Source organism: Heloderma suspectum, chromosome 5 (genome assembly GCF_057233095.1).
Source record: "Heloderma suspectum isolate Gila_16-S chromosome 5, 16-S_ref, whole genome shotgun sequence".
Classification (NCBI taxonomy): Eukaryota; Metazoa; Chordata; class Lepidosauria; order Squamata; family Helodermatidae; genus Heloderma; species Heloderma suspectum.
The window spans coordinates 141,252,611-141,279,614 of NC_139462.1; the positions used below are offsets into that span (position 1 = coordinate 141,252,611).

The window sequence follows — 27,004 nt, forward strand, 5'->3', positions numbered from 1 at the left end:
TCCCCTGAATTCTCACCTTTTATTAAAATACAGTAAATTTCTAGTTCTTTTACTTGTGGGTCTTTTAAAAATATAGCTTATCAGTAAACAAATGTTTTAATTTGTAAAAATTACAGGACAAAACACTTAAAGAGGGCCAAAGAATATATCAAAATATAATGGCATTCAAAGCTATTTGTATTGGTACAGCTATACATGCAATGAAGTAAACAATCTACTACATATAAAGCAAAAAAATGTTGGCCCAAACAAAACATCCAAAATAAAATTTCCAAAATCCATAGCTCCAGAAATACCTTTATTATGCCATCGCAAAGGTCACAAAATCCTGTGCAAACGTTTGGGTTCTTCAGAAGGCAGAATGGTATACAAAGCAAAAAAAAAAAAAAAAGGCTGGGATGATGTTGAAGTCAGAGGAGGTTGGTAGAACCTATATTCAAATTAGGTTCTACCAGGTACAGAGATGGTTTCCGGTTATACCTGGGACTTATGCAAGAGCTGCTGGAAAGAAGACACTAACAAACAGTGGTTCATGCCAATAGACAGACAGGTTCACAGCGCCACTGGACATATATTTCCAGGTCAGCAGGACCCAAGTAACAGTGGCATCACATTATAGCTATGTGCAAATTGCTTCTTGAAATTCTTTACTCGATTTGCGGACAAAGAAACTGGGATAACCATTTCACTGGATTTCTCCAGTGGGAGGAGAAATTCTCCAACAGTTTTTTTGAGGCCTGGTCACCATCAACAGTGGTTGTAGCCCTTCCTTCCTTCCGGTCTTTGTTTTTTATGCTGCTACTGTAAGTGGCAACAGCTGCAGCTGCGTTCGCAGCCTGGCCACTATTTTGTATCCTCTACAATGCCCCATTTTTAGCATCTTTAGCATTGTGTATGTGTGTGTAATGGGGTGGGTGGGTAACCACCACCACCAAAAGGAATGGTGGAGAAAATTCTGCAAAGTGGCCTGCTATTTCTAGAAGAGGGAGGAGAATAAGACAAATCTTGAGAGGTTTGATCAGAAAAATGTCTTCTGAGAAATTTTGGCTCATCTCTAGTTGCCATTCTTCAGGCTTCAGTACCTTCCCCAGGGTCTCCCAAATGTTAAATTTCTGAAGGGGCAGTCATAGATACTTCTTGTCCCTAATGCACATGCTTACAATATTGCTCCTTCCCTGCAAGTCACGTGGTATATGTGTGTGGGGCAGTGTTGCATCTAGCTCCAGGGAAGAGGTGGAGCTAGTGCTCTGCCAAAATCCATCCTCTGATTTCCCAAAAGTTTTCTTCACGCATGAAAGAGGCTTCTGTTTTTCCAACTCATTCTTGGGGTGGTTTAGAATTTCTTTTGGTAGTGTTTTTGAACTTACCTTATCATTTCAAGATGGTTGAAGGTGCTGTGTATGTTTTTTCTGTCTTACATATCTCTCCCATTACTCTGCAGCCTTCCTGGTGTCCCCGCCTCCTGATCTGAAAAAGCCCTGTGAGGAGGAGTTGTCTCATGACATCTTTGCCTGGGTGTTAATTGAAGTATGGGAAACCAGGGAGGCTGCAGGAGAGATGACTGCACAATGAGAGACAGGATGCTCACACACACTCCTCGGGCACCTCATAAATATGGTAAGTGCAAGAACCTCAAACCCCACCCATGAGAGGTTTTCTGAAGTTCTCTCCTTTGAACATTTTTAAAAAGCATTTCCCCCTCTCAAATTGAATAAGAATGGTTGAAACAAAGGTGGGAGAAATTTCTGGCGCATTACTATGTGATCATACCTCCTAGCAGGCCACAGTGGGAATAGTTCAGGTGAGAATGGTCCTAAGTGACTCTGAAAACAACAGCAGCAGCTCCACTGATGTGGAAGAGAACATAAGAAGATCCCTGCTGGATCAGACCAAGGATCCGTGTAGTCCAGCATTCTGTTCACCCAGTGGCCAACCAGCTGTTGACCAGGAACTCACAAGAAGGGCATGAGTCCAACTGCACCCTCCCACCCATGTTCCCCAGCAACTGGTGTACATAGGCTCACTGCCTCTGGTACTGGAGGCAGCACATAGCCATCAGGACTAGTAGCCATTGATAGCCTTTTCCTCCAGCAGGAGCCTTTGAGGAGGCACCTGGACAAGCCAACTTTGGCATCTCTGGCTCAAGCTGAATGGAGCCTTCCTGGAGATGATTTTCATAAGCCAGAGAACCTGTGCCACTGCCCAGCAGAAGACGACAACACCATTAAAGAGTGCTGAGAAAAGTGCATAAGTGAAAGTCAGAATGGTGTACGCGCAACTAATTTTGCACAACCTCCATCAGAACAATCTGACTTCTCTCTTTCCAGAAGGTGTGTTTCTTTGGCTAACTACAGCTTCAGTGTTTAAATTCAGAGTGCTGCTACCCCTCTAAGGGTATCCTGAAAAATGTTTTTAATGTTTTCATTTTGGCTGCTTAATGCAGGGGTGAGCCAAAAAATAGATCCCCAGGTGTTTTGGACTTCAACTCCCAGCATTCCTGGCAGGAGCTTCTGGGAATTGAAGCCCTAAACATCTAGAGATCTCCCTTCTGCACACCCCTACCTTGATGAAACTGTGGTCAGTGGTTTTTATTTGTGTGGACTTAAATGGATTCAGGATATTTCATGTGCTACCTGCATGGGTCGCATTTTTGTACTCAATCCTACTGACTGATAAAAGTTTTTACAGAAGAAACACGCGTGGTGAGCTAGGGTTGGCATAAGACATTTTGCTGCCTGAGGCAAAGCAGCAAATGGCACCCCACACCCCCAAGTCAAGGGACACAGTACCCAAAGCCTTCCAAATTATTTTGGCACCTGAGGCAGAACATCCCACAAGTGCCTCTCCCTCTGCCTGGCAGTAAAAATAAAACAATAATAAATTAAATAACTAAGAGTTTGCTGCTCTTTCGTTACACCCACCATCAGCTGTTTGAGGCAGCTGCCTCACTCTGCCTCGTGGTATGCAGTGAGCACAGAGACCCTGGAAACTCCAGAGGTAGCTCTGGTACTGCTGGCAGACACTGTACTACTAGAGCAGCATGGTGGTTTTCACACCAGCATATCTTGTATCCGAAGCAGTATTTTTCATATGATGGATGAAATGAGCTTGCAGATGGGATTCTCTTAATGCATGAGTAGGGCCATTCAAATAGACATTAAGTTCTCTGAACAGAAGGGACCTAGCAACATGGGTCACTTTGTGTGCAAGAAGTTAAAGTTTAGGCAACTAGGAGCTTCCATTTGCTGCGGCATCAATGTGACAGATCACTGTGCTGAGGCATCCTTCCAATTAACAGTGGGCTAATTATCTCCCCCATACCGCTGTTGTTACAATGACCGAATCAGATCCAAAGTATGTGCACAATTGAGATATAGGGTAATGCATTTCTACTGGTTAATTCTCTTGAATGAACTTTTCAGTTGTGTCCTGTTTCAGAAATACATACTTTCGTGATAGTGAAGCCGAATTTAGCCTTAGCTTCATTTCAAATGCGTCAAGCAAAGAAGCCTGGTTTTCTCACTACAAAATACAATACTCCACCTGTGTAGAGTTGGCTAATACACATTTCTGCTAAACTCTCCAAGGCCTAGCCCAGGTGTGGTCAACTTATAGGCCAAAACATCTGGAGGGCCACAACTCCCATGGCCTAAATGGTCCTTTCCAATTCCATGATTCTGTTTTCCCTCACCACTGGGTATGCTGGCTAGGGCTGATGGGAGTTGCAGGCCAAAGCATCTGGAGGGCCACAAGTTGCTCACCTCTGGTCTTAACTCTGAGCCTCAGTGAAGTTGCCTGGCCTGGCCTTTCCCTCCGAGTAACCCCAATCATTGTCTCACACATCTGAATTAGATGGCTGGATTTCCAAAGCAGAGTGTAGATTCCAGATTGGCTCCAACTCCAACATCTCTCAGTAAAACAGTCCTACACAGAAGGCACTTCTGTGCAAAACATACCTTGCGTGTGTGATTAGCACACAAGCGAACATAAGAACAGCCCTGCTGGATCAGACTAAAGGCCTATCTTCCAGCACCCTAACCAGGTCCCTTTAGGAAGCCCACCGGCAGGGCATGAAGGCTACCTCTGTTGTTCCCCAGCAACTAGCATTCAGAGACAAGGGCCACTGCCTCTGATCCTGGAGGCAGCAGATAGACATGACGATTAGAAGTCATTAAGGGAGCAATCCTTGTTCTCCTTGTTTCTGCAACGCTTCCATTTTCTGAAGGAAGCCTTAGTTTCTCCAATAACTTCCTTGACATGGCTCGTTATCCATGGTGGGACCTCATGGACTTGCTGGTACCCACTGGCAAGGCAACTGGTGGGACAGATGGAAGAGCGGAGCCAAGGAGTTGCAGTGGGCAGAACCAAGGCAGCAACCTATTGCACAAAAAAGGGAAATTGAAGCAAATTAACAGGCTTACAAAGCAGACTGAAAAATAGGAAAAGACAAAAATTGAAAAAAAATAAAAAAAGGAGAAAAACAGCAAGGGTTGGAGAGCATTGGGACAGACCATACACCCCACATGATTGCTCCCATGCCCCCAGGACACCAGGTTAAAACAGTAAAATGGGGGGGGAATGAAAAAAATATGTTAAAGAAATAGGAAAAGTAGCAAGGAGTTGGAAGCTCCAAAGGAACCCTCCCCCCAGTATTTCTTACACACACCCAAGCTTCCAGGTATGAACATATGTATATATGTGTGTGTGTATTAGATATAATTAAAAAAATTAAAATTAAGAAAAATAAAGAACAGTAAAGAGCTACCAGTGTCTCCCACTCAGCGGTGTAATGGTGGTGGGTTGCGCTGGGGCTTTACTCCGGCACTTTTTTTGAAGCCAGCCCCCAGCCGGGTCGCAGTCTGCTAGGGAAGGAGCAGAGGCAGTGCAGGTGGTTGCCTCTTGGCTGCCTCTCGTCTACTACGCAGAGCCGGCCAAACAAAGGGAGCGAGTGAGAGAGGAAGCCTGAGGGAGCCCTGCAGCCTCCTCTCCCTGCCCCCCCAGCTCTTGGCTTCTCTGCCTGTCCCTGCTCTGTGCCTGTGCGCCCAGCGCTGCCCTCATCTCCTGCAACACTGGCCACCCATTCAGGGCTGCTGCTGTCTACAGCAGCAGCAGGAGTGGGGGGGGGGGGGCGCTGCCATCATTATTTACTTATGGGGCAGGGCAGGTGGCTGGTTTGTGCCAGTTTTTAGGATTTATCACACAATCCTATGCATGTTTACTCAGACGTCAGTCCCACTATGTTCAACTGCCAATTGGGCTTTCTCCCAGGTAAGTGTGCGTAGGACTGCAGCCTTAGCTGCCTTCTCAAGATCTCTGTAAATCTAATTTGAAATAAACACCCACTGGATTGCACTGTTAATTCTTGAACATTAATTTCTACAGTAAGCAGAATTGCCAAATGCAACCTGCTCTGTCGGCTACACTTTTTGGTACAAGGCTGGCATGTACCAGGGCAAACAAACTCTGGTGGAGGGAAGGGAAACAGAAAAAAATCAGTTGTGGGGAGGGGCAAAAGAATGTGCGCGTGTGGTTCAATCCAGCTGGGTGTGTTGTGGGCGGGGAGAGATATAATGAAGGAGTTTAGGGAAGGCTAATGGGTAATGTTGGGGTGTTAAAGGAGTGTGCAAGGGGGCTGTTTAAATGAGAAGGGATCTGTCCACGAGGGCTGAGTTGAGAGGGTGAAGCTTCCATAGAGTATCATATTTTGAAAACCTAAAATGTTTGTGTGAGAGCGGGTGAGAAGGTGAAAAAGATTAACACCCCCGCATTTTTTCTCAGACGTCCAATTGAAATACCACTGCCTGACTGTCAGCTGCACTGTTTTTGGATCCCAGTTGAAGGCTGTATATCTTACAAGGTTGTACAATCTTAGAAGGGGGCATGGCTGTGACTGTCACGAAGGGACCCTGCCGTTCTGAATTTGCCACTACACTACTGCTCCCACTCCCACACACCAATTTCTACAAATATTCACAGACACACAATTTAGACTCACACAATTTAGAAGCAATGTACCTTCTGGTGGCGGTGGCTGCCTACATTCCTCCAGTCTATCCCAAGGGCAGACAGGCACAGGAAGAATAAATAATTCACCAGCAAATACACCGATTGGCTGTGGGCATCTTGAATGGACAGCCTGTTTAGAAACACACACTTGGGTCTTGATCGGCTCTGGGGGAACTGATCAGGACCATATTTGCAAACCCAGAAGAGTGTCCAAGAGGACCAATCTGCTTGCAATTGGCAATGCCTCAATCAGCCTATAAGAAGAAAGGGGGAATCAGAGCAGGCTCAGAAGCACCAGGTCAGCCTGGTCCCACCTCTGCCAGTGGCACTGATGTGGCTGGGAGAAGAGAGGACTGCACATGAAATGAACGACTTGCTCTTAATGGCAGGGCACCACCCTCTGCCCTTACAGGGAAATTGCTGGTGGTGGTACCTATCCTGGCCTGCAGTATGCAGTCTAAGTGAGCTGCTATTATTGTAATTCTGAGTAAACCCAAAGCATTTGGGAGAGATTTGATCCTCTTGATTTTCCCTTTCAACATCCTTTATACCAATCCCCTCATATTTTAAAAGCTTTCTCTTTTGAAATAAAATATGACTGTGTTGGACTTCCTTGGCAATTGTCCACTTACATCTACGTTAATGCTTGCATTTCCTTTGTGTGAATTTGTGTGCCTTTTTCTTCTCCTTGTTTAGGCAACTGAAGCTACCCATCAGCAGAACACTTTCTTCTTTGGATGCCTCCCTGACTTCATTCTCCATCTCAAGATCACCCTGAGCATCTTGGTCAGGGGAATGAAACATGTCCCCAGTACTTTGGTGGCCTGTTATTCTCACCCATAGAGATTCCGTGGCAGAGTCTGCCCCTTTTGAGGTTTCTAAAAGGTTGAGGTTGACACCATGCCCTCTTTGATGTACAGAGTGACACCACCTCCAGTAAGTCCTTCCCTGCCCTTCCTATAGAGCAGGGATGCAAAAGCTTAGTTCATGGACCGAATTTGGCCCTCTGAGAGTCCAATACAGCCTTCCAGGATTCCTCAGATGGCTCCACCCCCTTCCCCTGGCACCACATCTTTCCCCCAACCACCAATCATTTGGTGATTTCCTGGCTTTTGCGTGTTTTTCCCGCCATTCTAAAAGGTTGAAATGCTACTCCTCAGGCTTCGTTACTGGCAGTTAGAGCTTTAAGCTAAAACATGCTGGTATTTTTGGTATTTTTTTGCCTTGTTGCTTTGCCACTGGCACTGTCCCATTTTGTCTTCTGTCCTGCCGACCACCAGAACGCAGTCTGGGGGTTTCTCTGAAACTGAATTCAGACCTTGGGCTGAAAGAGGTTCAACACCCCTGCTATACAGCAACCTTCCTCAAGCTGGTGCTTTCCAGATATTTTGGACTACAACTCCCAGAATTCCTGAGCATTAGCCATGCTGTCTGGGGCTGATGGGAGATGAAGACTAAAGCATCTGAAGAGCACCAGATTGGGGAAGGCTGCTATAGAGTTTGCAGTAGGGATGGACAGACTCACCCGTGCCTAGCTTTGTCAGGTGCTTGCTGAGCCGCTGCTGCCCACCCCTGCTTGGGGCGCTGTGCAAGCTTTGTTGCAGCCCGGCACATGCCTAGAGAGCCATGACTGTGCATAATAGTGGCGGCTCAGGCACTTCTGTGTAAGTAATGTTGTGTACTTGGCAGCCATAAAGGCCCCCTTTACGCAACGCTACAGGGGTAAATCAAGCCTGTACTATGGCCGCCAAGTACGCAACATTGCCTATCCGGAAGCACCCAAGCTGCTATTGTACATAGTGGTGGCTTTCTAGGGAGGATGGGCAGCTGCAGGGTGCTCACTGAGCCGTGCTCGCTGAGCAGGTCTGCCAGGACCCTGCAGTTTGGCGAGCAGGGTCTGGGAGCGCGGGGTTGGGGGAGTGTTGGATTTCACTACTCCCGTGGACTCTCGCAACATTCCTAGCTTGTATCCAGAGATGACCGTATCCCACTGGTTGTCTCCATTCCACCAGGTGTCAATTATGTACCCTGTAGCTACGTTCCCCTTTAAAACCAAGCACCGCAACTCCCCCATCTTGGGTTGGAGGCTTCTAGCATCAGCACAGAAACACCAATACATGGTGTCCCTCTCCAAATGTCCGTGGCACGAGTATTTCCTGTATGGCCCTTTGGTCTCTTTGTTTTACTGTATGCTTGTAGCCTATTTTCACCTCATTCCCATTTGAGCAATCAAAAACATTTTCACCTTCATCCCCTAGGGATGATTCAAGTCAAAGTGGAAGCTGCCCAGCTTCTGTCAACTTTCCCCTAAGGTTCAGTTTACAAGCTACTCTGTCACCTTTTTGATGTGAGCACCAACCGTCTGATTCTACTGTGATTCAAGCTGAGCCCATCCCTTTTGTACAGGCTCCTCCTCCTTACCACACCATCCACCTATGCACTGGGATCCTTCAGCTTCCTCTGTTTAGCTGGCCCTGTGCATGGAACAGGTAGCATTTCAGAGAAAGCTATCTCGGAAGTCCTGGCTCTCAGTGTCTACCTAGCAACCTAAATGTGGCTTCCAGGACCTCACAGCTGTATTTCCCCATGTCACTGGCCGCAACCACAGACTGCACCCAGCAATATCTACCAAGCAATCTAGATGATGCATTATATCCACAACTTGTGCACTGAGCAGGCAAATTCACCATGCGGACTACACACGAGGGATGTGAGAACCAGCTTGGGTTCTCCGGGAGCCAGCCGAGCTCTCCCCCCGCTTGCTGGCCCTGTGGGCTGCAGTCAAGCTCCCCCTCCATGCTCGGTAAGCAACCCACAATTTACCCAGGCCTGTTCATCTCTGTCCCGATCGCCATATTTTTTAAAGTAAGCAGGAGCGGGCGCAGCTCGGGGGGCACGGGCACCAGTGGTCCGACAGATTTGCAGACTGAAACGGGCGCCCACACCATCCCTTACTACACACCCATGACAAACCCAGCTGTCTATGCCTCCTAATGATTGAATTGCCCACGACCATGAGCCCACCCCCACTGGCATGAGCTTGGCAAGAGGATATTTTTGTCCCCCAAGGAATGGGTCCCTCGAGAGGGATCATTTCCCTCTTTTTAAGCGTGAAGTCCTCCTTCCCCATGACCCTGATTCTCCATGACAGCAGAGGAGCTGTTAGCCTGGGAGCAGAACGCTGCTATCACTTCCCTGAAGGTCTTGGCCACAATCCTGTCTCTTTCAGTTTGTCCAGGTCAATAACCTTGGCTTCAGAAGAAACTGCACCGAGCACACACCCACAACTTCTGTCTAGCAGGCAGACAGTCATATATGTGACACTCTGCAATACAATGGATAATCCCCACACCTCTCTCTGCTGGCTTTCCACCTACCTAGCTGGTTATAATTATTATCGGGCTCCTTTATGCAAAACCAGCCGAAGGCAGGGAAGGGTTGACTGCCCTGGTGTCCTGTGGCTGAACTCACGCTTGTGCTTAACTCATTTGTGTACTTAACTTCTTTTTACCTCGCCACTTCGTCACTAAGGCCAAGAGGCTTCCTCACTGGGGCTTCTCCTCACATTGGGAGAGCTATTACAGCCCTTCCCTCGTGTTCTGTAGACATGGCTGAAAAATGGAATGGAGGGCGAGTATTTTCTTCCACTTCTGGAGCTAAGCTTTGACCGCTCTTTTTGCACCCAGAACTTGTTGAACAAAGCAACTACGCACACTTACTTGGAAGCGGCGACCTAGTGCAGTCAGGGAGACTTACTTGTGAGTAAACATGCTTAAAATCGCGTGGCACGATCGCAATCCCGGAGCGCACACCCAGTCGGATCCTAGGCACGCATACTCAGGAGTAAATCCCCGCCGCGTGTCCAGCGAGGCTCGACTCCCGGGTAAACGTGTGCGGAGGACCGCAGGCGTACTTTCGAAGCAGGCTTCATTTCACAGCGTGGGGCTGAGCTCCGAGCCCCCGACCCAACCCAACCGCGCAGCACCGCCGTGCTGCACACGCCCAGCTCGCCTTCCTGTGTGCCTTGGCGACGTGAGGAGCGGCGACGGCCCTTCCCCCGCCCGCTGCTGCTGGAACTGCCGGCTTCCCAGAGGCAGCTGCTGGCGAGACCGGCGGTACACGCATGGCCGAGAAGCGGCCGGTTGCGACTGCGTGCAACAACAGCAGGCAGGCAGGCGGCGGGAGGCGGGGAGGTGGGAGGGTTTAAAGCCCATTAAAGGGGGAGGGGAGGCCGCCTAAGCTGGGGAGAGAGTCAGCTGAGTAACGAAGCGAGCGCTCGCTGGTGCTGCTGGAGGCGGCGGCACCACCTCGTTCTCGGCTAAGACCAGGAGCGCTGCGGGGGACGCCGGCGAGGAACCGAACACACCATCGTGCAAGAACCAGAGCCCCCCCCCCCCTCCATCGGGCTTGCCTGGCTATTTCTAGGGAGCGTTTTCTTTTTGCTGTCGGCGCCAGGAGTTTTCCCCTTGCCTGTCTTCAATTTCGAGAAAGAGTTCCGAGGAGGAGCGGGGGGTCTTCTCTTCTTTTTCTCCTCCTCGCCTTTCGCGGGGCTCTTTTCGTTTTTGCACGGCCGTTCGCCGCCTGCCTTAAACTTGATCAAGAGAGAGTCGAGAGAATAAGAGGCGGCGGCGAGGAGGGACACGCCGTTTGCTCGAGTCCTCCGGCCGCAAGAAGGAAAAGGAGGCCACGAGGGCGAAAAAGGGGAGCCGCCGGGAGAGAAGCGCAAGACCTCGCAGGTAAGGGAGCAGCGGGGCTGCAGGCATGGGTGGGAAAGGGGGGGGGGCGCTGCTGGATCGCGCCTCCTCCTCCTCGCCCCTCTCTGCGCTGGTCGCGAGGCGAGCTTGCAGTCGAGCGCAAGGCGCGTGCAAGAGTCGAGGTGCAGCAGTGGCTCTCTGCAAGCGGAAAGGCGGAGAACTTTTGCCGTACTTCTCTTTGCGCCCGTAACGTGAGCCGCGACGCGCTCGGTCCCCCGCCTGCGGAGCGGTGCGGCCCGATGCTGGCCGCGTTTACTCTGAAGAAAGTCCCCTTGAGTTTAGTGGGGCGCTGGGAAGTACGCGGATAGGCTAGGATTGCCGCCTTAACCTTTCTCCTTCCATCTCGACGCGCACGCTTGTCCCAGATAGACTGCAGGCTGGGTGAGGGGCAACTAGGAGTTTATAGGGCCAACCTGGGATTGGCCAGAAAGCTCGAATCTGGCTGTGTGTCTTTTTTCTTTTTCATTCTTTTTTTTTTTTTAAAGGAGGGTGAGGGGCGTATAAACTTCGCTCCTCTGGAGTCTTGGCGTCCTTTCCACATTGCATCATAACCCAGGGTGGAGCCACTCTTTCCCCTCCTCCTTTCCCCTACCCCCTTCCCTAAGTAACTAGGGGCTTGCCCGGCTCTGCCAATCAGTTGTGGTTGGGTGTGCGCTCTGTTCTTTCTTTTCTTTTCTCCTTCGGGGGGAGCCGTTCAGGCTACAGACTGGATGTCTGCGTTGGGAGTGGAGTGGAGGGGAGTGGGGGGGGGGCGGCGGCGAGAGTGAGGATATTTCTAAAGACACAAGGAGGAGACAAGCTGGGGGAAGCCTACCGCTAGGACTGCAGCAGCCCGGTAGTATATAGTCGCCTAGCTGTTGCTTGTTTTTAATACTTACCTGGGAAAAGACCTAGGATTAAAGGTTGTGTGAATGTGGGTCAGAAAACCACATTGTGGGGCCAGTGTTGCGGTATTTGGGTCGCTAACGGGTTGTTTTCCAAAGATTGTGGGTGTGGCACTGAAAATGCTTTGCAAAAGGTTTTAACAAACTTTTGGGTTCCTTGTCCCCTCCCTCTTGGTTAAGCAATATCCATATCTCCTGAAAAGATGAAGAATAGCTTTATTCCTTTGGGGCCAGAGCAGTGGTGGGGCTGGGAAGGTTTTGTGGCAAAGGGCCACGTTTTATTCCAAGAACCAGGTTTTGGGGGGACAAAGATAACACATAGCTTCACAGAAGTGCTTAGGTCTGCATTGCTATCTTTTCTGGTGAAAGGAAATCAACTGCCTGCAAAGTACGTAGGATACTACTGAGAACTGTTGCTGCTTATTGCTGTGATGTAGGAACCACTTGCCAAAACATATCCCAGCCATTTGGCAGCTGATGCTTCCTTTTGCATCTGCTTTGGTGATGGTACCCCTCAGTGCTGGCTCCAGATTTTTAAGGGCCCTTGGGCAAGGCACCCTCAGTGGACCCTCTTCATCCTTGTCACTGCCATTGTTGCCAGCTGCTATTGCTCCTCATCCTCTTATCATTGCTACTACTTGCTTGACAGGCAGAGAACCAGTGAGCAGTGGCATCTACTGCTCCTCCTTTTCATCACTGCTATTTTTGGGGCCAGAGCAAGAGGCAGGTGAAGAACTAGTTTGCAGTGATGAAGAGGAGGAAGTCCAAGGGGCTGTTGTCGGCCCCTGCTGGGGTGTGGGCTCTTGGCAAGTGCCCAGCCTTGCCTACCCTTGACACCAACCCTGGTATCCATGGGGGTGTACTTGGGAGTATCATTTTGTGATTTTTTTTTGCTACTTGTTGAATGTTAGTCAGGAAAACCTGGCCTCTTTTTCCTCCTTGCATTGCAGTTAAAGATACAGCACATGATTTTCCTCTTTCTGTTTCCATTTCATGGTGTGTTTTCCTTCTTGCATACTAGAAACAAGAGAAATGTCAGATTACTGCATCCAAGTAATCCGGTTGAGATGCTTCTGGCAAACAATAGAACATGATCTTGCCAAAGTAAAGATATTGATTTTATAGATAGATTCTGTGCAAGTAAATCTTGTTCTGTTCAGTGGGGCCCTCTTACTGATTTCTAAGGAGAGCTGATCATATTTTTAACTCCTTTCTCGCCCCCCCCATTAGTAAGACTTAAAAGTAATTAACTGTGGCTGAACTGTGCCCATGCCTCCCTTCCTAATGTTGTTTCACAGGCCTGTTTATTTGATTAGTGAGATTGTGGAAAGTAATTGGCCAGTTTTAAGAACAGTAAGGAGTTAAGGTTGTGGCAGTGGCTTTCAAACTTTCTAGCTTCAAAGAAATCTTTCTGCATCAATTTGTCTGCTGTGGAGCCCCTCAGTGTTGCAGAGGATTCTGGGAATTATTCTAGGGCATATCCGTGGTTCACACGCAGATCACACACAGAGTGCCAGCCAGGCTTATAGAGCTTTGCCATTTCTCTGTGTGAACTCACAACGGACCCTAGAATATACCTTGCCCTTTCCTGGAGTGTTGACTATTAGGACAATTGGTGGTGGTAGGCAAGCATATACGCTTGGATATTTGAGCTATTAAAATAAGTTAAAGGGTTCTTATATTCACATGGGCTAACTAGCTTCGTTTTTAGAGGGCTTGAAAACGTACCGCAGAGGGCAGCAAGGCTAATTCTAGGATTAGGAGGAATGAGTTATGAGGACAGACTTTAAAAAAAAAAAAAAAAGTGTGGAAGAGATCTTTTTGCAAATAGAGTGCAAGGGAAGCAAAACCAAATGTGGTTGAAAAACAAAACTTAACTGTCTATTTCCTTGTCCTTATTAAGGCTAATAAAAAGGAAGTGTGTATTTGTGTGCTGATGTTCAGTGTAGACGGTTTGACCAGTGAGGTTTAGGAAGGAGACCGTATCTCTTAAACAGATATTGTTTCATCACATGACTCCTACATTTGTAGGAGTCAGGACTCTGAATTCTTTCAAAACAAACTAGTTCTAAGTTTAATTCTCCCATCTCAAAGCTTCCAGTGATTTTCGAGTAGAGTTGAAAATCTGAATGGTCTGAAAAGTTACTTTAAAAATAGGAGTGGGTATGGCGGAAACTTCTGTTAATGCTGCATTAATAATATTTAACAGAGTGTTCATGGAGCGTACACTTACCTCTGTAATTCTTACAACAGCCTTTGAAAGTATTTCAATATTACCCCCATATTGCAGGTGACTGATGCTGAAAGAGTAGTAGCTTGACCAGTGCATCACTATGTGGATAGTGTCATTACATGGTTTAGTCACTAGGTGGCACTGGAATATCCGGGTGGAGTCAGGAGTTTCCTGTTGGTTTTTCTTGTTACAGAGATAATAAAAGTTCTTTTCTTAGCTTCCTAACTGGTGTTGCCTCTAAGCCTTCCATGACACGAGCTGCATTTGCACATATGCTAAGTCAGGATTGCTTTAACCATGGTTTATTGAACAAGCAGTCTTGCAGCTGAGCAAAGATTCCCCCCCCCCCCAGTTCCTGGCTGGTATTCCAAAATGTTTTCATGGTGGCAGAGGATTGGCATGCAGCTTCATAGTATAATCTGCTCCCTCACCATTGGCTGGCTGCACAAACAAGGCAGGGGAATTTCCTCAGATGATTGGCCATGTTCAGCACCTCAGAAGCCAAACAAGCTTCTCTCCTTTCCCAACATCTTATAAATGCCAATGGTGCTTTGATTCTTGAGTTGATTGTTTATCACCACCAAGGAAGAATGAGTTTTCTCTTCCAGACTGCTTACTGGATCCCTGTGGGATTTTCCTGAAGTCTGTTAGCAGCCCACATAGGGGATTTAGCAGAGGCAAAGGAACATGTGAATACTTACCCTGTTGACACTAAACCACCCCAGAAGGGAAAGCACCCTACATCTCCTCCCCACCTCCCATTGACAATCAGTAGCTCTAAGCATCCAGTAGAGCATTATAAGGGAGGTTTTACCCAGTTACTCCCCAAAGGCTTTCAAGATATCAGACACAGGTGTTACCCTTTTCTCCACATCACCCCAGCAGTTTGCCTGTGTGGAGTACTTGTTGCATTTGGAGATGTTCTAGCCCTTCTCTATGCATCTGGGACCATGGCAGTTGGCAGATAGCTTGCAGCTGAGCAATCCCTGAAATCCCCCCTCGCAAACTCTTCCCTCCTTGCCGCAGCCCACTCATTCGATAAACACACAGCTTTGGTCAGTGAGGTGATAACTACCTCTTGGCCAAAATAAGAATTTCTCTGCCAGAGCTGCAGAGAAAAATTCAAGCCCTGAAGAAAGGTCAGTAATCCTTTGTTGCCTTTGAGAGTTATTTATTTTGCCCTCCATGGAGTAACAGGCAGGGTATCTTGCCAAGCATTCAGTTGTGTTTCCAAAACACAGTCCTGCATAGATGTTAGTAAATCAGGCAGAGGTCCCTTTAAATTTTTCTTTCCTTGCAAAGCAGCAGCAAACCTGGCTTGGGAGGGAAGGGGTGTTCAGGAATAGTGCGGCCAAGTGTTCCTTAGCTTGTGGAACAGCTTCATTTTCTAGCTGTTCTTGCTTGATGACTAGCCTGATAACTAGCGTGGAAACAAAGAATAAGTTGGGATTCCAGCTATTTATTACATTTATATCCCTTCTTTTTTCCTCTTACAAGGAACTCAAGGCAGCTTACATGGTCCTCCTCTCCATTTTACCCTCACAACAACCCTGTGAGGTAGGTTAGGCTGAAAGTCAGCGACTGGCCCAAAGTCACCCAGTGAGCTTAATGGCTGAGTGGGGACTAGAATTTGAGACTCCCCAGTCCTAGTCTGATACTCTAACCACTATACCACACTGGCTCTCTGGCTCATTACATCCAGCTTTAGATGTAATGACAAATCACAGTTAAATCAAGCTGGGATTTGAAGCCAATAACATAGCCTCTCTTCAAGTTGGAGTTTGTTGCTGAAAAATAGACCATTGTTTGTTGCCCAGGGCATGTTTGGACACTCAGACAAGCCACAATTACGTTACACAAATCCTGGCTTAGCACTGTGTGTGAATGCTACTATGTTTCGGAAGTCAGGTTGTAAACCCACAGATGCAGAAGACAACACAAATGGCCCTGTTCCCTGCAGCAGAAGCCTTCACCTTTAATAAACCTGCAGCAGGGCCTGCACAGAAAGAAATATTTGCTTGCTTTCACCTAGCCACAAACCTCCACAAGGAGGAACAAATACTGCAAGTATGTTCATTCGTTTATGCTATTAAGAAAGAAGCTGGCAGTGTTTATAAATCCTATACTTCTGCTGAAAAGGGCCACAAACAGAAGTATATGAGTGTTCTGGCCAAGTTGATACCCATTTCATTCTCAAGAGCAATGTGGCTATCAAAGAGCTCAGAAGCTTGGAGAAATGGAGTCATTTGTTAGGGCCTTGTATGAACAGGCTGAATGCTGTGAGATTCCTGCAGAAAAGGAGGAGCAGTTTAGAGATTGGGGCTTGGAATTGTACACACAGAGCTTTCTGAAAGAATGAGGCAAATAGAGGACCAAAGTCATAGAGATGGGAAGGCAATCTGAGCTGATGACAACACAGATCAGAGAGCAATGGCAACTTGGGAGTGACTTTGAGGAATACACCTCTACTCCACAAAACTTAGAAATGGCCACCGCAGCCATTTTGAAAAGGATGAATTCACTGCTCATGGTTCTGTAAAAGCAGCGCACAAGCAAGCCCAGAAGAAAACAGTCTAGCCATTTTAAAAGCACTCTGAAGCACAAAGGTCTGCTTTTCAGACAGCATGCACACGATGTGGAAAGGTACACAACCTTAGGGAGATTTGCCCAGCTGGAGGATCAGAGTGCAGGAAGTGTTCGAAAACAGGGCATTTTACTATTGTGTATTATACCAAGAAGTGTGTTACCCAAGAAGTGACCACAACAATGGGTGACAATTTTTTCTTCAGCTCCCTATTTTGTAAAGGCACTGGCCCACCCTGTAGAATAAACTCAAGTATTTATGGGGCAACAGTTGATTTCAGAGTAGATTCAGGAGCTGATGCTGCAGTTATTTCAGAGTAAATCTACGCAGGTTTCCAAGAACCCGCCAGACCAGCATACAGCAGAGATCATCCTACGCAATGTTGAAAGCTTTGCCATCAAACAAGCTACAGAGAGGAACACACTGACTCTGTTCAGATGTAATGGTGGCAAATCCTCACAAATCGCACGGGTGAGCACTGTGGCCGAGCCGCTTCCTGTTTCCATTAATAACCCTTGAATGCCGCATTTGAGTGTTGTTTCCACGATGTCCGAACAGAGGCACTTGGGCTTGTGTATAGGTTAAACAACTCCATGTTAACCCAGGAACAAGCCATGGATTAATTTGGGCTTGTTTAACCCACAAACAACCCCGTGCCCCTGTTTGGATGTCACGGAAGCAACCCTCGAATGTGGCATTCAAGGATTGTTAAAGGAAACAGGAAATGGTTCTTGCACAGCGCTCATCCCCAGAAATTGTGGTTTAATTAACTTAGGATTTGCCGCCAGATGCCATTGTGACGTCTGAACAGGGCCTTTGTGTTCACTCTGTATGTGATATGAGGTCAGAAGCTGGTCATTCCTCAGTTGTCAAGTAGCTGGTCTGCTAAAAGGTGATCCTGTTGATATTGTGTTAAGACCTGATGGCAAACTGTATACCCAGTGCCTCCACAGAATCCCTATTCCCTTAATCCATGAGGTGGAAATGGAGCTGAAATGGATGAAGGATATGCTGTAATTAAGGAAATATTTGAGCCTACCTTATATTGTGCACCAATGGTCCCTCTTATCAAGAACAATGGGAAGTTATGCATTTGTGTAGATCTTGAAAAGCTTAATGAAGCTGTAGTCAGTAGAACCTGCATGACTATAGGATCTTCTCCTGAAACTTTGATTTATTTTCTTGCTATTTTTAAAATCGTTATATACCCAGAAGCTCCATAATAGTTGCACTACCAATCTTGAACTACTGTACACTTGCCCTGTTGAAACAACATTTTTGAAGGCTTTTGCCAAGACTGCTTCTGCCTCATGTACAAATGAATTAACCTTGCAGTTAACGCAGGGATGCAAGAACTTATGTGTATGCCATGTTAACAGGTTTTGGATCCCACAGAACTTTGTGTGTGCAGGGTCTCTGGGGAACACAGGCATTCCTATATTCTTCAGCCAATGCCTTGAAGTAAGCACCAGCTTGGTTGAGACTTGTGCAGGGAAAATCTAAGGATATAGGATTTGGTGTAGCATTGTGTCCAAGTGTGAGCTGGGTATTATCTGGGTTAAACCTCACCTTTGCCATACACTCACTAGAAGGCCATAGGCAAGCTGCTATTCTTGGCATCCCATCTGTTACTCTGGCCTACCATACAGGACAGTTATACAGACTACTAAGAATAAATCGGTGTGAAGTGATTTAAAATTAAACTCTTGGAATACAAAATCGTTTCATGGGGTGAAATAGAAGGGACAATTTGTTTTGTTTGTTATTCTTTGTATTTTAACCTCTTACCCAAAACTTGGTTGAGCTACATACCCACACCTGACTGGCAGAAATGGTGTGAATCCAGATCAGTAGTGTACTTCATAAGGGGAAGTGTCTTTTGCATTGGCTTGAAAAGTTCATATGAACTGGCACCTTACTTTAGTTTGCAGTCCTAAAGCCGCTTTAGAGTTAGTGACTACGTGAAAAAATGCCAGAAAGCATGAATGGCTCATTCTTCTGTTTTTGTCAGGGGTAAAGGTGTGAAGCATACATGTGTTACAAGATATAGTGTGCTTTCTAAAAACAAATAAAACATCTCCATATTCTGGCTGAAAGGGGTGCTCTAAACACTCTGCACTTTTATTAACAGTTTGGGTCAGGAGGCATCTGTGCGCTGATTAGACAAACTCTGTTTCTCCTTTTATCAATTTGGATGATGTTGGGGTGCTGAACTGATGCCAGGAATTGCTAATGGATTGGATCAGGACCAAAAAACAAGCTTAATCCAGCCAAGATGTTGTTGCTTGTGTAGTTGGTTGTGTGGTTCTTCTGCCCTGGGAGGTGGTGGTCTTCCAGTTCAAGACATCCCCTTCCAAGTGTCTGGTTCTCAGTCTGAGGGTGCTACTAGATCTGGCCTTGTTTTGGGCAGCTCAGTGGGCTTCCTTGGCATGAAGTGCCTTCCACCAGTTGAGGCTGGTGTGTCAGCTGCAGACCTTTCTGGCCAGAGTTGTTGATCTATTTTGGATTACTACCATACATATATGTGGGGCTGCCTTTGAAGATTATATGAATGCTTCAGTTCATTCAAAATACAGCTCAGAATATGGGGACTGGCTGAATAGAACATCTCACCACTTTTAAAATATCTGTGCAGGCACTTTGGACACAATTCAAGGTAATGGTGTTAATCTTCAAAGCCTAAACAGCATGGGCCCCCGGCATCTCTAGGGCTGCCTTTTTCCACACAAACCTGGCTAGGTATCAAGATCTTCCTCAGAGACCCTTTTCTGGGTCCCTCTACTATTGGAGGTGAGGCGGGTTGTGACTGAACATAGCATCTCCTTAGGGTGGTGATTGAACATAGGATCTCCTCAGTTATAGTGCCCCATCTTTAGAGCTCCCCCCTCATGCTGAGACAGACATCTTTTCAGTGCTAGTGAACCTTCTTTTATTCTTCTAGGCTTCTTAGATCTTTGATTTTAGTTTTGCCTTCTGCTGATACTTTGTTTGCTGTGTTTCCTAAGTACATTTGCTTTGCTGATTTCATTGGTTTTTATATATTATATATTGCACTTTTAGACTGTGTAATAACTGACGTTCTCTGGGTGGTATACAGGCGAATTAAAACATAAAATGTAAAAAGGTAAACAATAATTAAAAAGTACATATTAAAACCAGCAGCAAGAGGTAAAAACAATGTAGCTCATAAAACCAGCAGCAAAATAAAACAGTGTGAAGATGTAAAAGCTGTAAAACCAGTTCTTAAAATGCCTAGGAGAATAAAAAGGTCTTCATCTGGTGCTGAAAAAACCATAACATGGGCACCAGATGAGCCAAGGGGGAGAGGGCATTCCACAGACTGGGTGCCTCCGCTGGAAAGACCCTCTGTCTTGTAGCTGCCTGCTTTGTCAATTTGGTGGGGGGACATGGAGGAAGGTCACAGATTATGACCTTAGTGTCCAGGTAAGCAGACAGGCGGGGAGATGCTCCTTCAGGTAACCTAGTCCTAATCTATTTACGTCTTTAATGGTTAAAACCAGCAGTTTGAATTGTGCAAAGAACTGGCATAATTAGATTGTATCAGCCAGTCCAGCCAACCTGTTTTGGACTAACTGAAGTTTTTAAAGGCAACTCCACATATGACACATTGTAATAATTTAAATGGGAAGTTACTAGAGCATGTGTAAGTGTTGCAATGCTATCTCTGTCCAGGTAGGGTTATAGTTGATAAAAGGTGTTCCAAACCACCAAGCTCACCTGTGTCTCTAGTGAAAATGATGCATCCATGAGTATTGGCAAACCCTGAATCTGCTTCTTTTTTGGATACCGGTAGAGGAGTGTGCACAGCATGAATGTAAGCCTTAATATGTTACTCTAGCTTATTTCAATATATGTTTACCACAAACCTAATATATGTGAAACGTACAGTGAATTTGGTGATAAGAACTCAACATTATTAGCTAATGCATTAAGGAAAAAATAGCCTGAGATAAGATCAGAGTCATGCCAAATAATGAAGGGAAAATAATTATACTACAGAAAGTAGTCACAGCTTTGCTAAATTCTATGAAATTGTATATGTATATATGAGAAACTACCTATAAGAAAAATAGAACCGACTTTTGATATATTTTGATAAAATAGGAATTAAGCCAGTTGCTGAGGGGCATAAAGACTGGCTCAATTGACATATCACTCAGAAGAGGAAATCCATCAGGTTGCTTCTAAACTAAAAAATGAGTCACCTGGGCTCGGTGCTTTTTTATATGGAAATTTTACTAGAAAATATATTAAGGAACAATTGATAAAACATCTAACAATGTTACTTAACAGTATTTGGGATAGAGGTTCAGTTCTCAACACATGAGTGCCATAAGCTTGAAAAGGACTCCAACACAGTACAGCCTTACAAATTGTTCTACTCAATCAAGACATGAAACGTCTTCCAGCTATATTAGCAGTCAGACTAAATACATGTATAACATCCCAGATAGCATTAGATCAGGCAGGATTCATGCCAAATAGGCAATTAGTAGACCTAGTTAGACAGCTCCTCAACGCAGTCCACATTAGCAAAATGAAGAAACAGCCACTAGTGATCCTTGTAAGAGGCTTGTAAACATTTAATTGCTTAACCATACCAAAATAAAAAGAGAAACTGGAGCATTCATAACAATAGAATCAGAAATGACATTAAAACCATTAAAATCGCAACAGAACCATGTAGTCTTCACTGCCTGTCTAAAGCATAGTAGATGGTGCTAGTCTGACCTCCCTAAAGAGGGAGTTTGATAATCAGGGTGCTGATACAGAAAAGGCTCTGACTCAAGTGCCCACCAGCCTAACCTCTGTATTCTGTTTTATTGCTGTTTTTATCTTAATTTTATATATCGCCTCGAGCACCCAGTGGGTGGAGGTGGTGGGGCAATTATAAACATGTTTAATAATACTAAAACGAATTAGCAAAAGCATTAAGAGCTAACCACAAAATAGTAGGTTTAGAAATTGAGAATTCACAACATCTTACGAGTTTATTTACAGATGATATAGTGCTTGTCCTCTGTTATAGAAATCCAACAAAAACTAGTGCAATGTGGAGCTATGGCAGGATTAAAAATACTATACTAAATCTGAATCACTCTGTATAAATATACCTTCACATATCCAACAGCAATTCTTTAAAAAAAATTGGGTCTGACATTGACTAATAATAAGTATACCTATAAAAAGCTTAATCTTAATCAGGCTGTTTCACAAGTTAAACAAAAAAAAATAGAATAAAAGCAATTTGTTCTGGCTAGGGAGAATGGCTAAGTCTTTCCCCCCAAATTATAATTTCTTTTTCAAGTACTCACAGTGATAGTATCAAGAAACCAGCCCAGCTGTGTCCCTGCAGGTCTTGTCTTGTTTTTTGGTGCAGTAGCATTTGGGAGATCAGATGGCTCAATAAGAGGCTCTCTTCCAGCTGTTCCAGCTATTGCGCCTTGTTGCTGTCTGCCACCTGCAGCAGGCTGCCAGTAAGTACCCCTCCAGTGGAAGTAGGCTCCCATGTTTCACTTGTGATTGCCTTTGCAAGCACTTCTGAGAGTGCCAGCTCCCCCCTCAATGGGCCCCCTCCCTCAGTGAGTCTACCTCCTCAGTGCCATTGTCATCAGCTGCTATTGCTCTTCCTCTTTCTCAGCATTGCTCTCGCTTGCTTGCTTGATAGGCAGAGAGCCAGTAAGCGATTAGGCAGTGGCATCTACTGCTCCTCTTTCTCACCACCACTGTTGTCTGGGCCGGAGCAAGAGGCAGGTGAACAAACAGGTTGCAGTGATGAAGAGGCGGAGCAACTCCGAGCGGCTCTTGTGAGTGGACTCTTGCTGGGATGTGGGCCCTTAGCAAGGGCTCAACCACGCTACACTTGACGCTTGCCCTGACCTCCAGGTATCTTTCCTGGAGAAAGGAAAAAAACTGCAGAATAAATTAACACCTGTGAACTTCATCTTGAAACGCAATTGTCCAAAGCAATATTGTATGATACCAGCTAGATGGTAAAAATTGGCAACTGGAGTGGTGGGGGTGGTGTGGCATATTGGCCTTGATCCTAATGAGACCCCTCTTATTAGCTGATTTCCCCCCACATAAGCCATGATACAAAGAACTTCTTAAGCTCCTTCCTCTAACACGAATAGAGTTTGCCCTTTCTGTCAGGAGTGGACAACCTGTGGTCCTCCAGCTGTTGTTGGACTGCAACTCCCATCAGGCCTAAGCAGCATAGATAATGGTGAAGGATGATGGGAGTGGCATTCTAAGAACATCTGGAAGGCCACAACTTTGCCCACCCCTGCTTTATGTACTTTAGGCAAGCAGGACTGAGAGGCTGCGGTGCATAAGGCCAGAACTCTTACAGAGGTTTGGTTGCTGCTCTGTTGTGAACCACAGCCTTTTGCCTGTGTCTTAGAAGGGAGTGGCTGAACTTTATTGTAAGAGCAAGACTCTGTCAAAGCCTCTCTGTCTTTTATTAATATTAAATGTTATAAACATAAAAATGTTAAACATCAAAGAGCCAGCAGTAAAATGAATAATTAGAGTGACAGATTAAAGATTAAATGCCTGCTGGAAGAGAAAGGTCTTAACCTGGTGTCTAAATGTATACGATGAAGACGCCAGCTGAATCTCCTTGGGAACGGCATTCCACAGATGGGGGGCCACTACAATGTAGGCTCTTTCCCTGGTAGCCACCCATCATACCATTGTGGGTGCTGTCACCCAAAGAGCATCCGAAGATGATCTTAGCAACTGGGCAGGAACGTAGTTTAAAACAGGAAGCAGATGTTTCCAATCTTCTCCTTGTGACTGCATTGGAGGATGGGTGTGTGTGAGCATGCGCGTAAGCTGAGCCTCCTTTATGCAGCACTAAACTAGGGTTTAGCAGTGTATCCAAACAGTGCCAATTCTATGTGTTACTGTTTGCCCTGTTCCCTTAATTTTAACTTGAAAGAAAGGTGTGATAGAAATTCATTTAAACCTATTACATCACTTATTTTACAGTTATAGCCTTGCAGATAAGAAGTTGCTAGTTGTATTCCAAGGCTGTTGTGCTGTTGGTATAGCATTATCTCAGACACTGAAAATAGAATGTAAGGGGGGAAGGGGTGGCAACTGAGCCATTAAGGATTCACTGAAGAATAGCAAGGGTGTTTTTTCTTCTCACCAGCCCAGTTCAGTTGTGAAAGCCAAAGTGTGGTTTGGCAACTGGGAATATGCTACAGGCTCATGTCTCCCAGCCCGTGTGCTGATTCCAGCCTCTACTTTCAGGTTTGCGATTACTGTCGTTGGCCATGATAACCAAATCAGGCAAACTATATTATGGGTAATCATAATCTACCTCTAAACCAGGATCAGAAACTTGCTTCAAACTATGTGTATGTGGTTTCTTTTCCAGCTGGTTTGGAGGCAAATTATTGTTAGCAATACCAGTTGGGTCAATCTGACCATAGTGGCAAACTAAGGCTATCATGAGTCAACATCGTGTTCCCAACACCCAAACCGTGGTTTGGCAGCAACATCTAGAATGAAGCACTGTGTACCATATTGGTAAATGTTAGTGGTTTTATTGCTACCAATGTTATTTCTGGTACACCAGGAAAATGGTTATACCTGATATATAATTTCAGGGTTTGGAGGATTTACTGTACCATGGAACAGAAAGGAAAAGAACAGCAGGCATCTACAACTTTTTTGTGGTGGTGGTGGTAAAACAGCTTTCCTCTAGGACTTTCATATGGAACCTCCAAGAGTAGTCCCATGAAAATGCCTGTTTACCTTATAGCTGTACTTCATAAGATTAATAAAGCACACTGTCCCCTATAATTTTTATTTTTAATTAAAAAATATCCTTGGCACTGCAACCAGCAAAGAACTTGAGTACAGTTTGTACCTTTCTTTGTCCACATCAAAAATTGCCAGGTAGGTTTTAAGAGATCCAGTGTGGTGTAGTGGTTAGGGTTGAACTTGGGAGATCTGGGTTCTTGGCCGTGAAGCTCACTGGGTGACTTTAGGCCAGTCACTGACTCTCAGCCTAACTTATCTCATGGGGTTGTTGTGAGGATAAAATGGAGAGGAGGAGGATCACGTAAGCCGCTTTGAGTTCCTTGCAGGAAGAAAAAAGGTAGAATACAAAGGTAATAAAATAAGATACAGATGCCATCAGTTTTCTGAAGCTGCCAAGTGACAAGTCTTTAAATAAACCTGAGCCAGTCTTGAACTAGCTGGTGTATCTCTGTCTATATAACTTTCAATAAGGTCTGGGCATATTTGAAGCCACCTAGCCTCCCAATCTGTATAGACTGTGGGCCCCTTCCGATATTACCTAGCTGCATAGGAGCAGCTTTTTCTAGGAGTGGCTCACCTATGGGTTTAAGTAACCCCACTGCATGGGTTGATTGCATAGGTCTTGACTGTATCCCAACCACATGGTGTCCACATGGCTACGATGAGAATTGGAAGGACTTCTGTCTTAAGTGCTTAGGCAAAGTTTGAGTTTGCTTGCATAATTTATTCAAATTGCAGACTAAAGATGGGGGGGGGGGAGACGGCATTCAGAAGCTCCCAAATCTGCCATCTTTAATACTCTTATGACCAGGAGAGGGCAGATAGGATGAAGTATTTGAGTCCTAGCACTAATGTTTGTTTTGGTGTTTTTAATAGTAGCAAATCTTAAGCAAGAACCTTAAAATTTTGGAGGGTAATAGTGTTATATGGAGCCAGGCCTGAACACTTCCAGGAATATTTTTTTTTTTTTGGCAAAAGTCTTATAAATGGAAGCCTTTACTTGCAAGAAACTGCCTGCATCTGCAGAAACGTCAAGGAAATTGAAATGGTAAATTGTGACTTATAATCTGCTTCTAAAATCTTCTCTAATTAGAGAAGTATTGGAAAATCCACATCTCAGGACATATCCCATAGGGGAGGGCCCTGGTTCAGTTATGGAGCACATGCTTTCCACCTGGGATTTATTCTGGCAATATCTAACTCAAGGAGCTTGGGCAGCAGTGCTGGGAAAACCCTGAGGTCTTGGAGAGCGGCTGCCAGACAAGACGATACCCAGATAGACAGACCAATCTTCTGAGTCATTACATGGCAGCTTCATATGTTCATTGGGTCCATTTTGGTTCCTGTTAGTTGTATGGCTGGTTGAGGGAACCAGAACGATTTGTGTGTTTGCGCGCACAGCTTGGACTTGTTGAAACAGGTCGTTTGTTCCTCTGAAGCTGGAGATCCATGACAACCTGCAAGATTGCCTGCTTAAATCTGACATCTCTACAAAGAATGGGCAGGTTCCAATCTCACTTGACCTACTTATTTTTTTTTACTATAATTCCTGTGTTTCATTCCTATGTGTTAAATGTACAAAGCAAGAATGCACACTTAGGACCCCTGGACTGTTAAGGCATATAACTAACCTCTATTAAGTGACAGGAACATAGGGCGCTGCGTTATTTCTGAGTTAGACCATTGGTTCGAGTAGGTCATTATTGTCTACACCAGGGGTAAACAACCAGGTGCCCTCCAGATGTTTTGGACTATAGGCGGTATCCAGTGGTAGTCCTACTTAGATTAGGCCCATTCACTTCAATAGGTCTACTCTATGTAAGACTACCATTGGATACCTCCTTACAATTCCCACAATCCTTTACCATTGGTCATGCTGGCTGGGACTGGTGGGAGTTGTGTTCCAAAAATCTTGAGGGCACCAGGTTGCCTATATTTGGTCTACACTGACTAGAAGGTGCTCTCTAAGGTTTCAGACAGGGTCTTTGACAGCCCTAACTTGAGACGCTGGGGATTGAATTTGGGACCTTCTGCATACAAAGCATGTGCCCTACCACTGAGCTACAGCCCTTCCCCGGTCTTGTGAAAGAACACAAGTGCCTTGCTCTGCATCCCCCTAGTCTAGCATTCTCTGCAAGGATTCCAGCAAGGACTAGGTGGTCCACCAGAACTGAGGGCTGGTCTGTATGTTACCTTTATTGAGCATTGACCATATGACACTTCCTCTGCATGATGGCTTTGCTGCTGTAAGGTATAGGGCTAGACCCCTGTTGCTCTCCACAACATAGAACATCTCAGTGCTAGTGCTGCACATTTTTTACTGATAAGGAGATGCTTTGTGTGATGTAGAACGGGGCGGGTAGAAAGTAGATGTTTTGGACTCCAGGTCCCAGCATTCATGACCATTGGCCATGCCTGGAGGGGATTCTGGGAGCTGAAGTCCAAAACTTCTGGAGATCTGCCTACCCCTTATGTAGAAAAACAATTTGGTGACCAGTTCTTAATTTTCAGTTTTGGTAGATATTGGCTTGGATTGTCAACTTGGTGGTTCTCACTCTTTGCCCCATGGTTAGAACCAAATGGAGGGTCTCTAGGGAGGAAAATGTTACCCAGCAATATAAGTGGAATTGCTGGCTTATTGAGACAACGCAACTGTTAGCTCAAAACGTCTTTATAGAATTATATTGCTTTAGGTTCTACTGTTTGATGACACTGTAAAAATATAAAAACAGTGAAGCGCTCATGT

General features: G+C 45.6%; 1 protein-coding gene and 1 long non-coding RNA gene across 2 annotated transcripts in view; one reads left to right on the forward strand and one right to left on the reverse strand.

Moving 5' to 3' along the window:
* Positions 1-279: 279 nt before the first annotated feature.
* LOC146344584 (uncharacterized) lies at positions 280-10,156 on the reverse strand. Its single transcript, XR_014792264.1, has 3 exons — positions 9,763-10,156; positions 6,016-6,136; positions 280-4,377 (listed from the first exon to the last, which is right to left on the reverse strand). It is a non-coding gene; the product is annotated as an uncharacterized LOC146344584 (long non-coding RNA).
* An 83-nt stretch (positions 10,157-10,239) lies between these two features.
* GRB10 (growth factor receptor bound protein 10) overlaps positions 10,240-27,004 on the forward strand; it is a 147,090-nt gene continuing 130,325 nt past the window's right edge. Inside the window, exon 1 of the mRNA XM_084857685.1 lies at positions 10,240-10,742. The gene's annotated coding sequence lies outside the window, so the exon portion shown is untranslated. The remainder of the gene's footprint in view (positions 10,743-27,004) is intronic.